The sequence below is a fragment of the Xiphophorus hellerii genome, chromosome 10 (genome assembly GCF_003331165.1).
Source record: "Xiphophorus hellerii strain 12219 chromosome 10, Xiphophorus_hellerii-4.1, whole genome shotgun sequence".
NCBI lineage: Eukaryota > Metazoa > Chordata > Actinopteri > Cyprinodontiformes > Poeciliidae > Xiphophorus > Xiphophorus hellerii.
The window spans coordinates 21,203,691-21,227,788 of record NC_045681.1 but is presented as its reverse complement, the minus strand read 5'-3'; the positions used below and the strand labels follow the sequence as shown (position 1 = coordinate 21,227,788).

Below are 24,098 nucleotides of genomic sequence, written 5' to 3'. Positions count from 1 at the left end.
GTCATGCTCTGTCCTTGCTACTCACGAGTAGGTGTCAGGTTACATTGTGGTGCATTCAATGTTGTCGGAAAAAAGATATTCATGCGCTTAATGTCTGATTTTTTGCCATAACTATTTATTGAATTCATAGTCGCCAGCTGGGGTGGCAACAAGGGTGGCAAGGCTCTCATTTGGGGTGGCAACTGCCACCTCAGAAGATCCGCCCCTGGGGCTGCATCCTTAATAAACCTACTGGATTTATTGGATTCTGATATTTGATACTAAATTCTCCAACGCTCAACCATGGATTCCAATCGTTCACGCCGAGCTTACATGCAGCGACTCTATTTCCCTCCAGTACTACTAGATCGATAGTCCTCGACTTGAAAGCTGCATCATATGAACTTCTTCATGTGGTTTCCATGATGAGGGGGTATGAGTTTGAAGAAATTCCTCCGTCGTGCCTGCTGCCAGCATGTGCTTGTTCTAAATGAAAATTAGCTCTTTCTTCTCTGATTTCCAATTCTGACTTCCCAGTGGCGAATCCCCTGAATAGGGTTGCCACCTATCCCGTAAAATACGGAGTCGTCCCATATTTGGCTATTAAACGTGCGTCTCGTATTGAACCGATAACTGTTCGATAGACACGCCTATCATACACATATCAACACTAAGTTTAACAATATTGACCAAAATAAAACACAGGAAATGTTAAGGTCAGCTAAATTGTCGTGGCGGGAGGAAAAAGGACCCCTTGAACGCTGCGGACCGACCTGCCGTAACGGTTGCCTAGATACGGACACTACGCAGCCGCGGTGAGCTGCTATCAACCCGCTTCTTTTTAAAACGTCCTCGACCCGATTCCATGTCCTTAGAAGCAAAAACGCTTTTAAAAATACAGAAGCGAGTGAAAATACGCGCATTATAAGCTGAACAATTTCAGTGAGGATGGATACTGTCTACATCAAAAGCCAAAAAAAAAAAAGTGTCCGTCATGGCGCTGTGTGCTGCTGTATATCAGTCAGACAGACCCGTCAGAACCTACAGAACCAGGCTCTAAAGAGACTCTAAAGAATCAGAGTTTCTTCATAGTAAATCATCTCCTGATGCTGATATGGTACAGAACATTTTGTTATGATTGATTAAGTTTCTTATTGTCATTTTAGTTGACTACAGTATTGTGTTTTGATTTTTTGCTTAGGATGTCGAGGTTGGATGATATTTAATAAATAATAGCATTAGCCAAAATAAGTGGCCATTTAAAGAACAAATCATATGAATAGATTAACAGTAAATACATGAATATTTCCTACATTACATTACCTTCTGTGTTTTATTCGGAAAAGTTCATATGTTTTATGAATAATTGTTCAGTGGTCACTTAATTAGGGTGGCCCTGAGGTGCAAACCACTTCAGCAAATTGAAAGCACAATTACAAATTACAACAGCACTACAACATTAACGAAGCAAAATTACAAAAGCACTACAACATTAACGAAGCAAAATTACAAAAGCACTACAACATTAACGAAGCAAAATTAAAAAAGCACTACAACATTAAGGAAAGTACTACAACATTTAACGAATTACTAAAGCACTACAACATTAACGAAAGCCCTACAACATTATTGAAGCACAATTACAAATTACTAAACAACTACAACATTAACGAAGCACAATTACAAACTACCAAAGCACTACAACATTAACGAAGCACAATGACAAATTACAAAAGCACTACAACATTAACGAAACACAATTACAAATTACAAAAGCACTACAACATTAACGAAAGCACTATATTAACGAAGCACAATTACAAATTACAAGAGCACTACAACATTAACGAAAGCACTACAACATTAACGAAGCACAATTACAAATTCCAAAAGCACTACAACATTAGAATATTTCTTCTGTGTACGATACTCTGGTGTATCAAGAGCATTGGTCCCTAGAAAATGTGTCAGAATTCAGAGTCAGAAAGAAGAACAGTGAAAAGAATCTTTGTTTTCTCAGAACTGACAGAAAGAAGCAGGATATCGAACCTTGGAAGATGGTAAATTTCCTTCTGTGGTCAAAGCAGCTTAGACCGAAGTCTATGAGATAGGCTCATAGGCCTAGTGAGCTCCTCTCAATAAGGACATTTTATAATGTAATATCTCTGTGGAAGATGTTTGCATCCTGAAGTTGAATTGTTGCTTCCACCAGCTGTTTTTAAATGATCTAAAAGACGAAATTGATTTGAAGCTCATAATTTTCAGTCCTAGATGCTGCTGCTCAGTTACGTTATGTTTGCGGTCCACCTTTTCATTTGGAATGTGTTTGATAGCCACCTGTACAATAGAAACAAAGCATTGCTCAGCAATAAAAATGTCCTCAAAGGGAACGTTCAGATTTTCTGAAGTTGCTTGACGTTGAGTTATCAGTATGTTGAGTATTATGGTGAGTTCACACCAAACGCTTTTTGAGTATCAGGCACTTTCCGTTTACATTCAAAGTCTATGTGTAAGCGTGTCGAGGGTTGTTGTGTTTCGACTGTCCAGCGCAACGTGATTTGAACCGTTTGGAGCATTTGACACGTCAAGAGCGTCCGATGCGCCTCCAGATTTATAATATAAACCAGCGAAACGCAGGATATGTCAAGCGTCTGTATTCAAAAGGAACACGCGTTGAACTTGAAGCGTTGGATGCATATTTGATGTGCCGAACGCATTTGTTGTGAATGCACCATTAGAATTGAAAGAAAATTTAGCTATATAGTTTGGTCTTTAGAAAATCTAATTTAAAACTACAAGAACAGAAAATGTTCACAATTGTGCAATTCTAGTATGTATTAGTAAATATTACCCATCTGCACCTTTATTCTTAAAGTCTCATTGGTTAATGAAATAATTTATCTAGTATAGTGTTATTTGACAGACGTGAACTTTTTACGTTTGAGATGTTATTAGCTAAAATCAGCTAAAACAGAGTCTGACTAGCTGTTAGACTTGCACATCTATGAGGATATTAACTCTTTTTTTTTTTTTTTTTTTACAAACTTTGACTCCTACTGACCACTGTTAGAAGAACTATTACTGATAACTTCACACAGCCTCATTTTAAGTATTCCAAATACACCTACAGGTAATTTATGACCTCTCGATGTCCAGCAAACATAGATCCATAGCCTCGTTTTCCCAGTAGATGCAGCTCAGTATATTTTTCCTGGAATTCAGCTAAACACGTGAACCCATCTTTAAATTTCATAGTGTCTCAATCAGTTTTGAATAATCAGATATATTCAAGCGTTGCAACTGATTATCCATCTGATATCAGCTTGGACTACGACTAGGCAATTATAGGGTCATGTTTTGGAATGATGTGCAGTATTTTCAGTCACATACATGTACTCTTCCAATTTGCCTAAAATCACAATTCTGATTTTGACTTGGGGAAACTTTAATTTGGGGTTCTGCTGGCTTTCTCTGACAGACCTCTGAAGTCTTTATAAAACAACAGTGGGATTTCTGAAAGCAATTTGTTCATTTTTGTTACTTAGGACCCCTTTTCCTCGTCCAGTCCTGGTGGCTTTTGGATGGTCCAAACATCTTAGTAACCCTTTTCCATTTTCGGCAGGTCTCTTTTTTAGCCCTTTTCCTTCTTTTTGTGTGCTGTCTCCAATAGACTCAGCACACTGTGGCATCATGCTGCTGCTGTTGATCTCTAAACTAAGAGATGTTGGGAATAAATAGTGATTATTTTTTACACGTTTGGTCTGTCAACAAAAGCCAATGAACATTAGTTTCATCAAAGCAGCCAACCTATGAGGATGTCCACTGAGGAGGAAGACTTTGGTTGGAACTACAACATTAATGAAAGCACTACAACAGTGTTTTAGATCCCTCTCCTTCTTCTGTTATTTTCCTCTTTAGTCTCCTACTTTAAGGTACGTCAGTTATCTGTAAGGTGTTCCTTATAATTTCTGTAGATTAAAATAATTTGTTTGATATAACAGCGAACCTGAAGTGGACTGAAAGTACATTAATCCAGAGAGCAGCACGGAGACCCCGGGGATTTTGTCAGGAGAGGTCCATAAAGATCAGAGCTGGAGCTGCTTTTCTTCAGACTTCTGTTTCGCAGTTCATCTCTACAATGTCTGTGTTTAGATGCTAAGTCAATGCGCCCATATGGTGAAGATGTGTTTTTTTTCCTGAATGTGAACGAATCAGGGATGTATTTTCTATTACACTGTTAGATCAATCTCTGGTAGAGTAAGACGTAACTTTCTGCTTTCTCTTGTGAATAAATTTACACCGATATGGATGAAGAATCTGAACAGAAACGCAAAAGGCCAGCCTTCAGGAGAACAAAAGGTAATTAGTTTGACTTATCAAGACATGGTTTATGTTTCAGTTTTTTGGAAAATTATACTGTAAAATATTTGAAGGTCATTTAACTTGAAAATGAAATTCTACCTGGTGCCTTGAAAATGCAACTGAAGTCAACAAGAAAATTATATTGGTTTTAATTAAGAAGTTAAAGTTCATGCAGTTGATTTAGCAACAAGAAACAAGTTGTTTAAACTTTTTTTAAGTTCATTAATCTTGAATTGAGTTTTAACTTAATGCTGTAATTTAAAGAGTAGAAGAGAGTAGACAAAACTAACAGTCCACCTTTTCATTTGGAATGTGTTTGATAGCCACCTGTACAATAGAAACAAAGCATTGCTCAGCAATGGGAATGTTCAGATTTTCTGAAGTTGCTTGACGTTGAGTTATCAGTATTTTGAGTATTATGGTGAGTTCACACCAAACGCTTTTTGAGTATCAAGACGAGGTTTATGTTTCAGTTTTTTGAAAAATTATACTGTAAACTATTTGACGGTGGGTGTGGCCTAGGTCTCAACATGGAGTAGACGTGCTTTGAGGGAGCTCCGACTCAACGCCACCATTATTCCACCCTAAATAACATTTAAACTTCTGCCTAGCATATTCTGCCTAGCATAAGAGGAAAATGATGGAAGAAAATGAAGCTTCAACACCGGCCAAGTGCAGGAAAGAAGATCTCCAGGAGCAGCTTCCAACCAGAGCCTTCCTCCTCAGTGGACATCCTCATAGGTTGGCTGCTTTGATGAAACTAATGTTCATTAGCTTATGTTGACAGACCAAACTTGTAAAAAATGATCAGTACTTATTCCCAACATCTCTTACTTTAGAGATCAACAGCAGCAGCATGATGCCACAGTGTGCTGAGTCTATTGGAGACAGCACACCAAAGAGAAGGACTGTCGGAGGTGCTGTGCAAGTGCAAGATGACAACTTTGGGACACCTGGTGGAGACAGCTGGACCGGACTTTGCCAACACCCAAGCCATTGCTTCTCCGCTTGGGGTCCGGTCTGCTAGACTGGTGCAGCGCTTCCTGGGCCTGGTGAAAGAAAGACTGACGGCCGAGGAGAGGCATCTCCTGCAGCTGCTTCAGGAAAGAGATGTTTCACTGGACCCGACAGACCCGATCCCTGATTTGACCCTGAATGCCAGCTTCACAAAAGACAGTGGTCCTCTGCTATTCAGTAAAAACTCACAGATGTGTCTACAGAACACGAGCCCAAAGGTACTCTACAGAAACTGCGTTAAAATCCTGAATTAAAGAACTCTGCGGAATCGAGCCGTGAGCGTGTGGGCGGACCGATTGGAAGGACAAACCCCTCCGTGGAGGACCCTCTACAAACCTCCTATAAAAATACGGACTGGCGATCTGTCACTGGGAACATTCAGTTCGTCAGAAATCTCTGATAGAGTGAGACATAACTTTCAGAGTTAAACCTGCTTTCTCTTGTAGTGAATAAATTTACACTGAAATCTCCAAAAACACCGAAATGGATAAAGAATCTGAACAGAAACGCAAAAGGCCAGCCTTCAGGAGAACAAAAGGCAATGAGTTTGAGTTTCACTCTTACTTATCAAGACGAGGTTTATGTTTCAGTTTTTTGAAAAATTATACTGTAAACTATTTGACGGTGGGTGTGGCCTAGGTCTCAACATGGAGTAGACGTGCTTTGAGGGAGCTCCGACTCAACGCCACCATTATTCCACCCTAAATAACATTTAAACTTCTGCCTAGCATATTCTGCCTAGCATAAGAGGAAAATGATGGAAGAAAATGAAGCTTCAACACCGGCCAAGTGCAGGAAAGAAGATCTCCAGGAGCAGCTTCCAACCAGAGCCTTCCTCCTCAGTGGGCATCCTCATAGGTTGGCTGCTTTGATGAAACTAATGTTCATTAGCTTATGTTGACAGACCAAACGTGTAAAAAATGATCAGTACTTATTCCCAACATCTCTTACTTTAGAGATCAACAGCAGCAGCATGATGCCACAGTGTGCTGAGTCTATTGGAGACAGCACACCAAAGAGAAGGACTGTCGGAGGTGCTGTGCAAGTGCAAGATGACAACTTTGGGACACCTGGTGGAGACAGCTGGACCGGACTTTGCCAACACCCAAGCCATTGCTTCTCCGCTTGGGGTCCGGTCTGCTAGACTGGTGCAGCGCTTCCTGGGCCTGGTGAAAGAAAGACTGACGGCCGAGGAGAGGCATCTCCTGCAGCTGCTTCAGGAAAGAGAGGTTTCACTGGGCCCGACAGACCCGATCCCTGATTTGACCCTGAATGCCAGCTTCACAAAAGACAGTGGTCCTCTGCTATTCAGTAAAAACTCACAGATGTGTCTACAGAACACGAGCCCAAAGGTACTCTACAGAAACTGCGTTAAAATCCTGAATTAAAGAACTCTGCGGAATCGAGCCGTGAGCGTGTGGGCGGACCGATTGGAAGGACAAACCCCTCCGTGGAGGACCCTCTACAAACCTCCTATAAAAAAACGGACTGGCGATCTGTCACTGGGAACATTAAGTTCGTCAGAAATCTCTGATAGAGTGAGACATAACTTTCAGAGTTAAACCTGCTTTCTCTTGTAGTGAATAAATTTACACTGAAATCTCCAAAAACACCGAAATGGATAAAGAATCTGAACAGAAACGCAAAAGGCCAGCCTTCAGGAGAACAAAAGGCAATGAGTTTGAGTTTCACTCTTACTTATCAAGACGAGGTTTATGTTTCAGTTTTTTGAAAAATTATACTGTAAACTATTTGACGGTGGGTGTGGCCTAGGTCTCAACATGGCGTAGACGTGCTTTGAGGGAGCTCCGACTCAACGCCACCATTATTTCACCCTAAATAACATTTAAACTTCTGCCTAGCATATTCTGCCTAGCATAAGAGGAAAATGATGGAAGAAAATGAAGCTTCAACACCGGCCAAGTGCAGGAAAGAAGATCTCCAGGAGCAGCTTCCAACCAGAGCCTTCCTCCTCAGTGGGCATCCTCATAGGTTGGCTGCTTTGATGAAACTAATGTTCATTAGCTTATGTTGACAGACCAAACGTGTAAAAAATGATCAGTACTTATTCCCAACATCTCTTACTTTAGAGATCAACAGCAGCAGCATGATGCCACAGTGTGCTGAGTCTATTGGAGACAGCACACCAAAGAGAAGGACTGTCGGAGGTGCTGTGCAAGTGCAAGATGACAACTTTGGGACACCTGGTGGAGACAGCTGGACCGGACTTTGCCAACACCCAAGCCATTGCTTCTCCGCTTGGGGTCCGGTCTGCTAGACTGGTGCAGCGCTTCCTGGGCCTGGTGAAAGAAAGACTGACGGCCGAGGAGAGGCATCTCCTGCAGCTGCTTCAGGAAAGAGAGGTTTCACTGGGCCCGACAGACCCGATCCCTGATTTGACCCTGAATGCCAGCTTCACAAAAGACAGTGGTCCTCTGCTATTCAGTAAAAACTCACAGATGTGTCTACAGAACACGAGCCCAAAGGTACTCTACAGAAACTGCGTTAAAATCCTGAATTAAAGAACTCTGCGAAATCGAGCCGTGAGCGTGTGGGCGGACCGATTGGAAGGACAAACCCCTCCGTGGAGGACCCTCTACAAACCTCCTATAAAAAAACGGACTGGCGATCTGTCACTGGGAACATTCAGTTCGTCAGAAATCTCTGATAGAGTGAGACATAACTTTCAGAGTTAAACCTGCTTTCTCTTGTAGTGAATAAATTTACACTGAAATCTCCAAAAACACCGAAATGGATAAAGAATCTGAACAGAAACGCAAAAGGCCAGCCTTCAGGAGAACAAAAGGCAATGAGTTTGAGTTTCACTCTTACTTATCAAGACGAGGTTTATGTTTCAGTTTTTTGAAAAATTATACTGTAAACTATTTGACGGTGGGTGTGGCCTAGGTCTCAACATGGCGTAGACGTGCTTTGAGGGAGCTCCGACTCAACGCCACCATTATTTCACCCTAAATAACATTTAAACTTCTGCCTAGCATATTCTGCCTAGCATAAGAGGAAAATGATGGAAGAAAATGAAGCTTCAACACCGGCCAAGTGCAGGAAAGAAGATCTCCAGGAGCAGCTTCCAACCAGAGCCTTCCTCCTCAGTGGGCATCCTCATAGGTTGGCTGCTTTGATGAAACTAATGTTCATTAGCTTATGTTGACAGACCAAACGTGTAAAAAATGATCAGTACTTATTCCCAACATCTCTTACTTTAGAGATCAACAGCAGCAGCATGATGCCACAGTGTGCTGAGTCTATTGGAGACAGCACACCAAAGAGAAGGACTGTCGGAGGTGCTGTGCAAGTGCAAGATGACAACTTTGGGACACCTGGTGGAGACAGCTGGACCGGACTTTGCCAACACCCAAGCCATTGCTTCTCCGCTTGGGGTCCGGTCTGCTAGACTGGTGCAGCGCTTCCTGGGCCTGGTGAAAGAAAGACTGACGGCCGAGGAGAGGCATCTCCTGCAGCTGCTTCAGGAAAGAGAGGTTTCACTGGGCCCGACAGACCCGATCCCTGATTTGACCCTGAATGCCAGCTTCACAAAAGACAGTGGTCCTCTGCTATTCAGTAAAAACTCACAGATGTGTCTACAGAACACGAGCCCAAAGGTACTCTACAGAAACTGCGTTAAAATCCTGAATTAAAGAACTCTGCGGAATCGAGCCGTGAGCGTGTGGGCGGACCGATTGGAAGGACAAACCCCTCCGTGGAGGACCCTCTACAAACCTCCTATAAAAAAACGGACTGGCGATCTGTCACTGGGAACATTAAGTTCGTCAGAAATCTCTGATAGAGTGAGACATAACTTTCAGAGTTAAACCTGCTTTCTCTTGTAGTGAATAAATTTACACTGAAATCTCCAAAAACACCGAAATGGATAAAGAATCTGAACAGAAACGCAAAAGGCCAGCCTTCAGGAGAACAAAAGGCAATGAGTTTGAGTTTCACTCTTACTTATCAAGACGAGGTTTATGTTTCAGTTTTTTGAAAAATTATACTGTAAACTATTTGACGGTGGGTGTGGCCTAGGTCTCAACATGGAGTAGACGTGCTTTGAGGGAGCTCCGACTCAACGCCACCATTATTCCACCCTAAATAACATTTAAACTTCTGCCTAGCATATTCTGCCTAGCATAAGAGGAAAATGATGGAAGAAAATGAAGCTTCAACACCGGCCAAGTGCAGGAAAGAAGATCTCCAGGAGCAGCTTCCAACCAGAGCCTTCCTCCTCAGTGGGCATCCTCATAGGTTGGCTGCTTTGATGAAACTAATGTTCATTAGCTTATGTTGACAGACCAAACGTGTAAAAAATGATCAGTACTTATTCCCAACATCTCTTACTTTAGAGATCAACAGCAGCAGCATGATGCCACAGTGTGCTGAGTCTATTGGAGACAGCACACCAAAGAGAAGGACTGTCGGAGGTGCTGTGCAAGTGCAAGATGACAACTTTGGGACACCTGGTGGAGACAGCTGGACCGGACTTTGCCAACACCCAAGCCATTGCTTCTCCGCTTGGGGTCCGGTCTGCTAGACTGGTGCAGCGCTTCCTGGGCCTGGTGAAAGAAAGACTGACGGCCGAGGAGAGGCATCTCCTGCAGCTGCTTCAGGAAAGAGAGGTTTCACTGGGCCCGACAGACCCGATCCCTGATTTGACCCTGAATGCCAGCTTCACAAAAGACAGTGGTCCTCTGCTATTCAGTAAAAACTCACAGATGTGTCTACAGAACACGAGCCCAAAGGTACTCTACAGAAACTGCGTTAAAATCCTGAATTAAAGAACTCTGCGGAATCGAGCCGTGAGCGTGTGGGCGGACCGAGTGGAAGGACAAACCCCTCCGTGGAGGACCCTCTACAAACCTCCTATAAAAAAACGGACTGGCGATCTGTCACTGGGAACATTCAGTTCGTCAGAAATCTCTGATAGAGTGAGACATAACTTTCAGAGTTAAACCTGCTTTCTCTTGTAGTGAATAAATTTACACTGAAATCTCCAAAAACACCGAAATGGATAAAGAATCTGAACAGAAACGCAAAAGGCCAGCCTTCAGGAGAACAAAAGGCAATGAGTTTGAGTTTCACTCTTACTTATCAAGACGAGGTTTATGTTTCAGTTTTTTGAAAAATTATACTGTAAACTATTTGACGGTGGGTGTGGCCTAGGTCTCAACATGGAGTAGACGTGCTTTGAGGGAGCTCCGACTCAACGCCACCATTATTCCACCCTAAATAACATTTAAACTTCTGCCTAGCATATTCTGCCTAGCATAAGAGGAAAATGATGGAAGAAAATGAAGCTTCAACACCGGCCAAGTGCAGGAAAGAAGATCTCCAGGAGCAGCTTCCAACCAGAGCCTTCCTCCTCAGTGGGCATCCTCATAGGTTGGCTGCTTTGATGAAACTAATGTTCATTAGCTTATGTTGACAGACCAAACGTGTAAAAAATGATCAGTACTTATTCCCAACATCTCTTACTTTAGAGATCAACAGCAGCAGCATGATGCCACAGTGTGCTGAGTCTATTGGAGACAGCACACCAAAGAGAAGGACTGTCGGAGGTGCTGTGCAAGTGCAAGATGACAACTTTGGGACACCTGGTGGAGACAGCTGGACCGGACTTTGCCAACACCCAAGCCATTGCTTCTCCGCTTGGGGTCCGGTCTGCTAGACTGGTGCAGCGCTTCCTGGGCCTGGTGAAAGAAAGACTGACGGCCGAGGAGAGGCATCTCCTGCAGCTGCTTCAGGAAAGAGAGGTTTCACTGGGCCCGACAGACCCGATCCCTGATTTGACCCTGAATGCCAGCTTCACAAAAGACAGTGGTCCTCTGCTATTCAGTAAAAACTCACAGATGTGTCTACAGAACACGAGCCCAAAGGTACTCTACAGAAACTGCGTTAAAATCCTGAATTAAAGAACTCTGCGGAATCGAGCCGTGAGCGTGTGGGCGGACCGATTGGAAGGACAAACCCCTCCGTGGAGGACCCTCTACAAACCTCCTATAAAAAAACGGACTGGCGATCTGTCACTGGGAACATTCAGTTCGTCAGAAATCTCTGATAGAGTGAGACATAACTTTCAGAGTTAAACCTGCTTTCTCTTGTAGTGAATAAATTTACACTGAAATCTCCAAAAACACCGAAATGGATAAAGAATCTGAACAGAAACGCAAAAGGCCAGCCTTCAGGAGAACAAAAGGCAATGAGTTTGAGTTTCACTCTTACTTATCAAGACGAGGTTTATGTTTCAGTTTTTTGAAAAATTATACTGTAAACTATTTGACGGTGGGTGTGGCCTAGGTCTCAACATGGCGTAGACGTGCTTTGAGGGAGCTCCGACTCAACGCCACCATTATTTCACCCTAAATAACATTTAAACTTCTGCCTAGCATATTCTGCCTAGCATAAGAGGAAAATGATGGAAGAAAATGAAGCTTCAACACTGGCCAAGTGCAGGAAAGAAAATCTCCAGGAGCAGCTTCCAACCAGAGCCTTCCTCCTCAGTGGGCATCCTCATAGGTTGGCTGCTTTGATGAAACTAATGTTCATTAGCTTATGTTGACAGACCAAACGTGTAAAAAATGATCAGTACTTATTCCCAACATCTCTTACTTTAGAGATCAACAGCAGCAGCATGATGCCACAGTGTGCTGAGTCTATTGGAGACAGCACACCAAAGAGAAGGACTGTCGGAGGTGCTGTGCAAGTGCAAGATGACAACTTTGGGACACCTGGTGGAGACAGCTGGACCGGACTTTGCCAACACCCAAGCCATTGCTTCTCCGCTTGGGGTCCGGTCTGCTAGACTGGTGCAGCGCTTCCTGGGCCTGGTGAAAGAAAGACTGACGGCCGAGGAGAGGCATCTCCTGCAGCTGCTTCAGGAAAGAGATGTTTCACTGGACCCGACAGACCCGATCCCTGATTTGACCCTGAATGCCAGCTTCACAAAAGACAGTGGTCCTCTGCTATTCAGTAAAAACTCACAGATGAGTCTACAGAACACGAGCCCAAAGGTGCTCTACAGAAACTGCGTTAAAATCCTGAATTAAAGAACTCTGCGGAATCGAGCCGTGAGCGTGTGGGCGGACCGATTGGAAGGACAAACCCCTCCGTGGAGGACCCTCTACAAACCTCCTATAAAAAAACGGACTGGCGATCTCCAATGGAGGATCCTACATGGCGCCATAGCGACAAACTCGTTTTTATCGGTTATTAGTCCAGGGGTTTTAAATGAATGTCCTTTCTGTGGTTTGTCTGAGAGTGTTTTTCATGTTTTTATTGATTGTAGGACACTGATGACATTTTTTAGTTTATTGATGAGTGTTTTTAGCTGTTTTGGCATTGTTTTTACCAGTTCTATTTTTATTAATGGACTGCGTTTTAACAAAGCCAACAAATCAAAGGGTCAGATTTTACATTTTTTTAATTGCAGAAGCAAAAAATGGCTATTTATTTATCTCGTAGAGACAGACTCCAGACTGGACCTCAACTCGATGCAGTGGCTCTGTGGAAGTGCAACGTCAAGGCCAGGCTGAAGCTGGAGTTTTGCTTCCACAGAGTCACTGGGAACATGCAAAATTTTCTGCAGCTATGGGATTTTAATGGGATATTGTGCAATAAAACAATGCAAGGAAAACTGAAATTTAACAAGCACCTTAATTATTTTTAAGCTTGTCATGATGTGATACCTTGTGTTTTATTTCATTGTATTTTGTACATTTCATAAATTGTAAATAAATGTTTTGTTAAAAATCAAATCAAAATCTTTCTGACTCTTAATTTTCTCTTAACACATTTTCTAGGGACCCATGCTCTTGAATCACCAGAATATCGTACACAGAATAAATATTTTGCTGGGAGCGATCCTGTCTGAAATTCTCCACAACAAGAATTTTGAGACCAACAAATTTCTCAAAAAGAAGCTGAAGATCAGCAAGGGGCTTTCAAAAGTGAGACAAACATTGTATTATATCTTCTTACAGTTAGAGCTCTGTTCTCTGCCGCAACTCTAACTGTTGTTGCACTTTGACCCCTGACCCTCCAGACTGCCATGATTTTCTGACTAGGTGCCTGAAGACACACCCAGAGGAGCGTCCCACACTGGAAGAGCTGCTCAATCACCCATGGTTTTCTTAACTACACATCACACAAACATTAAATGATTAAATTTAACTTTTTTGTTGGTAGTGTAGTCTAATTTGGGATGAGGATTAAGGTTTAGGGTTCAAGGACAGGTTTGTAAGTTGGGGTTTTTATGGGGTCTCTGGTTTCCTCCTCTGGTTGAACATTTGTTTTTCTAGCATGTTTTCAGGACCCTCCCATAGGCCCACCACCTGTGAGAGGAGCCAAAGGGGTCGGGTGCAGTGTGGAATGGGTGATGGCCAAGGGAGGGGGCCCTAGCGGTCCGATCCTCGGTTGCAGAAGCTGGTTCTTGGGATGTGGAATGTCACCTCTCTGGTGGGGAAGGAGTCAGAGCTAGTGTGTGAGGTTGAGAGGTTCTGGCTAGAAATAGTCGATCTCACCTCGACACATGGCTCTGGTTCTGGAACCAGTCTCCTTGAGAGGGGCTGGATGTACTTCCACTCTGGAGTTGACCATGGTGAGAGGCGCCGGGCAGGAGTGGGCATACTTGTTGCCCCCCATCTCGGTGCCTGTACATTGGGGTTTGCCCCGGAACAAGAGGGTACTGGAGCCGGAAAAGGGTAGAGTGCCTTCTACGGGTCGGGGGTGATGTCCTGCCCCAAGTGGAGGAGTTTAAGTATCTCAGGATCTTGTTCACGAATGAGGGAAGAAGGAAGCTGGAGATCGACAGGCTGATTGGAGCAGCGTCTGCAGTGAAGCGGGTGCTGGAGATTCTGCATCATCCTTAGATGATATAGAGCTTTGTCTCTCAGCTGAAGTTTCAAGTCAGCTGACAAGTCCTCGATTCTCCTCACCACTGTATTTCTGGGTAAGCTCACTGTAATGAAGAGATCTTCATTACTGGGACTATTTTTACTGAAATCACTGTATAGCACTTTTAAAAGTACTTCTTGCACTTTATTAACAAGCACTTTATTTAGCACTGCACTTTAAGCATAGATTTGCACATCAATAACAATTTGCACACAAGAAGTTTTAATTGTATTTATTGAGTATTTTAGAGATTAGCATGTAGCCTTCTGTTCTGGGCTCTGCACAGCTGCTCCTCATTGACGAGTGAGGTGGTTGCCTGTGGAGGGAGGATAATTGTTACTCAGAGCAATGAGCTACTGGTGGGTAAAGCTGAGCAAATGTGTTGTGCATAATCTGTTGGGTGTGGAGTGCTAATGTAGAGTGACTCACCTGTCTTTTCTGTGTCCTCTCCAGGGTGTTTGGACAAATACTGCCCGGGGGTCCAGACACCATATATAGTCTCCAGAAGAGGCCATTGAAAAGTGTGGGGGAGAATTGTTTATGGGTTTTGTGGTGTTTCATATGGTGTAATGATAAAACATAAAATGTTTATAAAAAATAAATTTAAATGTTTGTATTTAGTAAAAGGTATTTTAATTAAATAAGTAGATATTGATGAATTGAGATTCCCCTGTGAATTAAAGGTGGTTTGATCTGTCACAGCTGGGACTGTTTAAGACGGCAGTTTCATTTGTGAAGTGTTGTTGATTCTGTGTGAAGAATAAACCACTGCTGTTTTCCACCTGACTCTGCCTCAAAGCTTCATCCTCACTGTAAAATCCAACCACAAAAGGCTACCTTGTTACACTCACATTGTTGAAATCAGGCACTTTTTCTGGGCACATTATTTCTGTGACTTTTTATGAGGCACTGCTTTATGAAATTTGCCATGCTGGGCAATAAGTTTAGCAACTTCATAACTTGCTGTTGTGGCTAGCTGCCATTTGGTTAACTTTCTGTGTTTGTTCAGCACCAGTGTACGATATGTAGCTCTGATGTCTGGTCTCATAGTGCCGACGGACATTATACTCTTTCATCACAGAAACATTTTCATTGCAAATCAAACAGACACACTTTCCTTTGATTTCTTTGAAAAAATACTCATTTTCCCACCATCTCCTATCACTCACTTGCTATTTTGGGTTTCTTCGGTGCTGCCATTTCTGGTGACTCCCGGTAAAAGTTTTTCTTCACTTAATTTCGTTTCTGTGGCTGGCTCCATCTAGTGTTGAAACTGAGAAGTGCAACAAAGTTGAGCTCAAGCTTCGTGTGCGGGCCATATTCAATTGTATTTTCAGAATATGATGCGGGCCAATAAAAACTGGACCGCGGGCCGCATTTGGCCCGCAGACCATAGTTTGGACACCCCTGGCATAAAGGCTTCAGGGCGGGGTCAGACCAAGAGCGATTCATAGACTTTGATGCAGAAAGACCATAAAAATGACAGGTATCAATTGCACAACGCACCTTCCTGGAGGGAAAGAGCTTCTAGCAATCAACTGCTGGTCGACTTTGGCTGCATAACCTCAGCATCACTAACTCCGCTTAACATGCAACACCTGTAGAAAAGGACAATGAGGTCAGATGCCATGAAAATTCCTTCTTGTAACTTTTGCACGTTTTTGTCCCAAAGCTACAAACGTCAGTGTTCACATCATGAAGGACTCCACACATCCTGCACACAGACTGTTCCATTTACCTGTCATAATAAGCAGGGAACCCTGTTGCTTTTACATCACCTCTGTTTTGTCTCTTTGACCCCAATCAGCAATTATCCCTCCACTCCTCCTTTCATATGACAAACCATGATGATACTTTATATTTTATCTTGTAACCAGGTTGCTATGTATTGCAAATTTTTTGCTCAGGTCCCTCTTGAAAATGAGATCTAGATCTCAACGGGGTTTACCTGATTAAATAAAGGAATATGAAATATTAAATTGTTTAAGGATAACACTCTCCACAGCTTTAGTTATCGGTCTTTTTGTATGAGTTGCCCACTTATTATTTATTCTACTATTTTCAAATAAAACACTATGCATCCTCTATTTTCTCAGAGTTCAGGCAGTCTCCGCTCAAAAGTCATACAGATACATCCTGGGTGCACCTGTGTGGCTTGGTGGTCATAGAAATGAAATTTTAAATTCACCTGGAAAGAAATTATACAAAAATGATAATTTTCACAAAATTATATTCAGTTTAATAAAGCAGAAAATGTCTACAAAAATGTCTACCAACTAGTTTTTAGTTTATGTATTCATCATCAGTCAATTTAATAGGTGATCTCTTACTTTGCCCAGCCATTTATAACTTTTGTGTCCATGTGTGCGACGGGATTTGGTACCTTGGCAATACACTAAAACACATATGACAGTTATGTACCGCCACGATGCGCTCCACCACTCATTTGTTTCAACCGGGATGATATTAAATAAATGTTTCTGGTTCCTCCATAAAGCTACAGTTGCGCTAAGCATCAGGTGCAGCAGCCTGCTGTGTTCAGTCTATCCGCTGTACCTGCATGCATACACCCGCCATGCACTAGGCAGCAGCCCTGATAAAAACCTGGAAATCATCATCAATTAATGTGAGCTGTAAATACCAATTTTGTTAAACATTTACTGATAAATTGAGCCAAGACTTTTTTTAAACAAAGTGAACACTATTTACTTTTTTTTTTTTTTTTGCTTAAGCAGATGTAACCCAGGTGGCCGCCATGACCCAATCACCTTCCCTTTAAGCTGTCCCTTTAAGTTGAATGTCATGTGTGCTTCCGGGTTGGTTTTTTTCCCCCCACTTTGCTGCTGCTCACTGTTGGTTGTCGTGTTGGTTGTTTATAAAACAACCTGAAGTTTCTAAATCGACTCATCACTCATTTAATCTCTAAAACTTGAAGATTGCGGTTGTGATCCATTGACAGCTGGTAAACCTTCCTGATTTGAGCAAGTTATCATTGCATCCACCTCCTCAGATAATCCGTTACTCGACGGTCAGGTTTTTTCCCTTTCCCCTTGCATTGACTCACTTGATGACGGAAGATGGCGAGCTACCCACCCACCATCTGGTGGTAGGAAAACGGAACTACACTTTCCCTACAGGAAACGAACTAAACTCTAAGGAGTATTGAAAAGGGAAAATAATTATTCTCTCTTTGTTCTTGGATCTTTTGTGGACTCTATTACGTTTGAAGTGTCACTGATTATTATTATAATTGTTTTTGTTGGTTTGTTTTTTCCCCTTCTGTTTTTTTGGAAATTTATTGTTTTGGTATTATTATTATTATTATTATTATTGCCACTGCAATAAATAGCAATATTAACAAACTTTATTTTTTTGTATCAGTTGTATTAATTATTCACCCCACTCATGACTCCGTGCCGTACCTACTTCTGATTATACAAACTAGTTAACACTACACCTCGCAGTCAGATCTGCTCAGTTGAGAAAAGCGCTACACAGAACAAACTGCTACATTGCTTTGCCAATTTTCTTTGGACCGAACTGCTGGGAACTGAGGTTTTTGTTCCCTTTTGTGGGTTTTTTCTGTTCTCCCTGGTCTGTGACTTCTCCCTTCATCCACCAGATGGCACCAGAGGCTGTTTTCCTGGAAGGGCGTGCCTATGTTTCATTATCCAATCATCCTGAGGCTTAAGAGGAGCAGGACAGTCTGCACTTCTTCGCCCGAGTGTTAGCCAGTAATGGTACTCTGAGCCCTCCTGAGTGTACTCTCTGAGCTTTATCCGAGAAGAACTCTTTGTAATCACTCTTGTTGCTTCTCTGTTCTCAGGTTTTTCCTCGTGACGCCATGGACTCGGGCAACTCACTGGTTGCCCGAGTCCCACCTTCACCTCCTCCGTTTGATCACAAACCACTCCTGGACTCTCCAGCTGGTAGTCAGACTCTGTCTTCCTCCACGCCTGAACTTACCTGTCCGCCCTCCACCGCAGCCTCCACATTTCCACACGGAACCTCCCTGATCGAGCCACCCTCTGGAACCCGGATTACCTTCTAGACCCAACACAAAGGATTCATACCCCAGGGCCCTCAGTCAACTCTCTCCCCAAAGGAATATTCCATCATTACAAGTAAGATCAGTCTTCAACATTTTTGGTTGCTCTCATCTCCAACAGCCACAAACTCACCATCTCCTTTTACTTTCCTTCAGTGTACCTACGACTCCTTGAACCTGCCCCAGGGATTATTCTCACCCGACCTCTCTTGCCTTATTGTATAAATAAACATCCTCTAACTGATTCCAGTTCTCCTGTGGTGTTCTGCATGTGGGTTAGAAAACTGGAACTAAACATGACACGAACTTAAAAATTGGACATTATGCTACTAGCATTTAAGAATTTACTCAGTCAGAATCGTTACAGTTCAAGTTCATATGAGCAGCACATTTCGGCAACAAGACAGTTCAAAAGTGCTTTCATAGAACGCACAGTATACAATGGAAGTCTACATCATAAGTTTCAACATTTATTACTGATAAACACAATTTTGTTGGCAGTCGATGGATGTTATGTCACTCAACATCATCTTACTTTACCATATGTGGCAACCTGGGGTGGGTTTTCTTTAAGGTTGTGCAACCCAGATAGAGGATATTGAAATTTACAATAAATGAAAGAAACCAGCAAAGCCACCTGGAATAACACTCCAGAAAAATTTTATAGTAATAAGGACACAGGTAAGATCTACTGGAAGAAGGAGACAAGATTTTTTTTTATTGGAATTCAATATTTAAAAAGTAATTTTAATGGACAATATCCTAAAAAATAGAATAGTTAAGACATGGTGAATGTGGTTCAACAGTATCGTTCATTAGAGTAAAATAAAAAGTTTAACTCATTTAATCCCACCAGCAACTGTTGCCAGACAGTTTTTCTAACTTCTGGAAGCTCTAGAACAATTGTTTTGACGTTTGGCAGCTAATTGAAGTTTTAAAATAAAATGTAAAGCAGTATCAATTTCATATATATAGTGTGAAAGGTCACATGACCAGACCTCTTTACTCCCCGCCTGTAATGCTGGAGGTAAATGTCAGTCACAAACCTGTACAAGAGGAAGTTAGTAAAAATATTTAAATAAACAAATGTAAATAAAATATTTCTGAACATATGTTCTTTCAAGTGTCTCCTACTGAAAGAAAATTGTATCCCTTCATTCATCTTTTGATCATATGAAGGGCGAATGTAAGCATGGCAACAATTGTTCCCACTAGCATAATACATAGACAGCACTATGCTATGTGTCGATTGGTTTGCTGTTTATGATATTCCTGACTACCAGTAGTTCAAATTTGTCCTCTGTAGAGGACATTTGTAAACTCAAATATCTCCCACCCCACTGCATACTACTGAATTAATTCCCTTTGCTATCTACAGAGCATTTAGGACATTTAGGGCTTTTCAATAATACCACATGTGAAGGGGTGGGGCTTTTGAACCGGGATGTAGATCAGTGCCTCCAAATCCGAGGCCATGGTCTTGAGCCGGGAAAGGGTAGAGTGCCTTCTCCGGGTCGGGAGAGTGGAGGAGTGTCCTTCCCCACGTGGAGGAGTTTAAGTATCTTGGTATCTTGTTCACGAATGAGGAAAGTAGAGAGCGGGAGATCTACAGGCGGCTTGGCGCAGCGTGCCAGCGGGCGCTATACCGGTCATAAACTTTGAATGTAAACCAGAGGCCCCTGATGCTCAAATTGCATTTGGTCTCTGGACGTAACATTGCACATCCACGGTCTTCAGAAATCTGACTAATTTGTTTATTGAAATAAAATTGTTGGGGTTTTTTCAGGTAAAAAGTTAAATAAAATATAATTTTTTTTTTTTTTGGCCTCCTTGAGTTCTTTTATGATGACATGTTTGGCCCACATGGCAAATAGTTTGGACACCGGTGGTGTAAGTCTGCCTGCCTTACTTATTGTGAATAAGTAATAGTAACAGAAATCTAGAAAAACACAAAGATGGATGAAGAATCTGAACATAGGCGTAAAAGGCCAGCCTTAAGGAGAACAAAAGGTCATTGAGTTTGACTTTCACTCCTATCAAAGGTTCATGTTTCAGTTTTTGGAGAATGTCAGTTTATTTAACCATTTAGGTCATTTTACACAGTTAACACACAGCAAAATTGAGTTAAAAATTCAGTGTTAGCACACATTGGAGTACAGTATTGAGACTTTAGTGTTGTTTTCACTTTCACAGTAATTAACTCAATGCAAGTGTGAAATCATTAAGGGTGATAAATGTCAGAGTTGACGCTTTTCAACCCCAATAGCAAAATCTTGAACATCCGGGTACTAGACTTGCTTCTAGTAGAATCTCGCCTACCCCATTTTCCTTTTACTCATTTGTATGAGGAAGGTGGAAGTAAGTAGTAGCAAGCCTTTTGATATTGATTTTCCGGTCATCTATTATTACTGTTGCTGAAATGCATCGATATTGGGGTTTTCTTTAAGCTTTTGGTGGATAGACTGAAACCCTAATGAATTTTTAAATGTATTTTTTTCTAATTTCGTTCTGCGATTGTTTAATCAAAAATAATTTATGTGCACTTGAGTCCAGCAGAAAGGAGTACAGAGTCATTATATTAATCATCATACTTGAATGTATGTGGAAACATTGTGATTTCTTTTTACAGTTTGGTCTGACATTTTGGTCTGCTTCGTCAATGTGGAGAGAGAGAGATAATTCTGCTCATAAGCATTGGTTTATTTGAAGCCAATGCTGCTTGGTTGTCCACCATTTAGTTAGCCTAATGTTAGCAGCTAATGGTAGCTCATATTGTGACAATACTGAGATACTAGCAGGCTACAAATGCTTCCCCTGAGTTTGATGCGTTTGTGGTGTCACCTAGTTATGTTGGACCAAGTTAGCTAGGGATTTCCAAGAAAGCGCTTTTATAATGTATCGACTATACCACAGCAAACTAGCTAATATTAGTGTTTTGTTTTATTGTGGGTAGTCGGGAGATAATCTTTTTCTTTGGAAAGAAAGTCAAGCCCAAATATGCAACTTCACATTCAAAACAAGCCCAAAAAACGCGACTTTAGAAAAAACCAAGCCCAAAGTTGCCTGTGATAAGCGGGCTTATTACAAGCTTTTAATATTGCTGCATAACACTGCTTGGAACCAAGAACAAAGTAGATTCTAAAATATAGAGTCTGGTACCACATAGCTATTACTAGTCGAAAACGCTTTTAACCAGTTAAAGTCACTCTGCAGGTACTAGCAGAAAAGAGGCATTTATGCCAAAATCTTAAAAAGAGAAATTGTCAGTGAGGTTAAATGCTTTATTTTTTGGGAAATGTTCATTTCAGTCAATAAGAAAACACTACAGCTCCCACGATTTACTGCAATAGATCCCAAAATGCCTGACCAAAGTCATTTGAGGCTACCATACTCAAATGTCTGTTTAGCCTTTTTTTCAAACAACACAGCAAAGAACAACGGCTTCGGATAGACAACGTGATCTGTCTGTCAAAGTGAGAACAAAAGCAGCTCAATTATCCTGTTAACTATACTGTTGCTAAGCATTGTAAATGTGCGCATAATAGGCACGGATCTCAAGCAGGCATGTTGATGCCACACTGTACACGAGGATTTGTGGAAAGGCTGATTTTACACCTTGTATCTGAGAACAACCTTGTCAAGCACCGTCTCAAACCACTCAGCCGGTGGAAGAAAATACTATAAAAAGCTGAATTTAGCAGGCTGTTTCTAGACCATGTAAAACAACAGAAGACAGGGTCCTGCAGGCGTTAAGAAAGGGGGTGAACTACCACTTCAACTGCTACCTAAGTCTCAGTGAATCATAACTTTAAGTGGCAGTCTCTGTTCTTTCCACACATTTTGGATCTCATAATAAAGATTCTTATAAGTCAATTTTTGATGGCTAAACACCAAAACCGATGTTATGACTGATCCTTAGCTCTTGTTGTGGAGCAAAATACACAAAATGTTCAGCCTCTAAGTACGCAAGACTTGTACGGACATACCCAATAATAGTAGAAACAGCAATTTTTAGGAAGGGCTTTTTATTTATAAAAAAGTGTTGAAAATCATTTGGCATTTTGCTTCAACTTCACAATTATTCACCACTTTTTATTTGTCTATCACGATACGTTGAATAAAACCCAACAAAATACTTTATAAATTAGGGGCTACAACACATTGAAGACTGTAATTGTAACCTAAAATAGCAAAAAGGTTATAGTTGAGTGCAAATTGCTGCATATTTTTACATCTTTATGTAGGACAGATACAAATAAACATGCAGAGGCAGGATTACGTTTTGTTCTATAATGGTCCGTTATTTCCAGCTCTGTAAATGCCCGCCAAGGAGCGGCATGAAGAGATGAGATGCAGAACGAGCCTGAATAAATAATAAGTGGAACCGGGGTAGATCATTTTGTGCTATTTCCAGACACAAAGGGAGGCGTAGAAAACACACGTAGTGGCGGCCGATAAGGAGAGGTCAACCCAGAGAAACGGTTCATCCTGTAAATGACAGAGGGCTGATGAATCATGGCGGTGGGTCCTTTTAACAAAATGAGCTGCTTCATACCAGAGTGAGGACAGTGATTATGGGAAAACCTGAGAAAGGGAGACCTGGAGGTAAGAAGCACTATTCACCATAAAATTGCGCAAATTGGAAATACTGAAATACATTTTTTTTTATGGAAAAGCAACAATTTCAAAAAAAATTTCGATAAAACGTGCTTGCATTAGGTGATTTTTCAGCTGTATGGAAACAGATTTATTTCACTAAGCTGCAATAGAAACACTTTTTTCACATCATGTGAGTCACGTGATCAAGAGCTGGATGTTGCTACTGGCGGAAACAACGACAAAGACGACAGGAAGTGGTAGGAGGATGACGATTTGTGGCTGGCTCCACCAGAACTCTCACACCATTGAGCAGTTCATAAAGATTTTGTGTGTCACTCTAACGCGTTGACTCCATAACGCTTCTTTATATACGCAGCCGCTCCCAAGTATAAGCTCCAACGGCAGAGTGAGACGCTGACTCCTACGATAAACACTGTTTAGCTAGTTGTTTAGCTGTTTACAGCCGTCACCACCATGCGCACTTATCATGTTCAAGCTTATTCATGTGTGATTTTAATTTAACCTCTTATTTAATGTAAACAGAAAATGGTTTTATTTGTTGTTTTTTTCAAACATTAACAGCGTATAGACAAAGATTCAAACACGTTTGTAATGGAAACGCAGCTACTGACCTCTAATCGGATTCGAAAGGACCCCAGGTGTTCGTTCCAGAGGGTGTGGGTGAATTGAAACTCTTTCTTCACTTTTACAGCCCAAGAAAGTCATTTTCTATTTCATAAAGTGGTTTTCCCTTTCCGCCGCCTACACTGTACGTGCCGCCTGCTTTAATAAGAACGTTTTAAAGAAAGATTAAGAGGAAGCTTTTGATTCTGCATGGTAATAGACTTCACAAATTGAGTGAGTCATCATTTGACCGGCGGCCCGCAGCTCTCCTCTGCTTCATTGGGTCATTATCCGTAATGGTAAGCTGATGGCAGACTGTTTCCCAGCCGCTGCGTGTCGTACAGCTTTGTTTTGGACGGTCGGACCTGAACGTTTGAGTCTCCTCCATGGCTGAGGTGCGACTTCCTGGAGATGAAGTGGAAACAGATTGAGCTTTCAAAAAAAATTTTTTTTGAATTTATGGTAGTCATTGTTATGTATGTTATGGCTTAATTGCGAAGATGGGAAATCCACAGGACGGAAGGAGAATCGTCTTCTTTGTGGTTTGCACAACCACCTGATCCTA

General features: G+C 41.8%; 1 long non-coding RNA gene across 1 annotated transcript; it reads left to right on the top strand.

The window, feature by feature from the left end:
- Window positions 1–17,554: 17,554 nt before the first annotated feature.
- Window positions 17,555–18,554, top strand: LOC116726795 (uncharacterized). Its single transcript, XR_004340665.1, has 2 exons — window positions 17,555–18,386; window positions 18,467–18,554. It is a non-coding gene; the product is annotated as an uncharacterized LOC116726795 (long non-coding RNA).
- The last annotated feature ends 5,544 nt before the right edge of the window (window positions 18,555–24,098 follow it).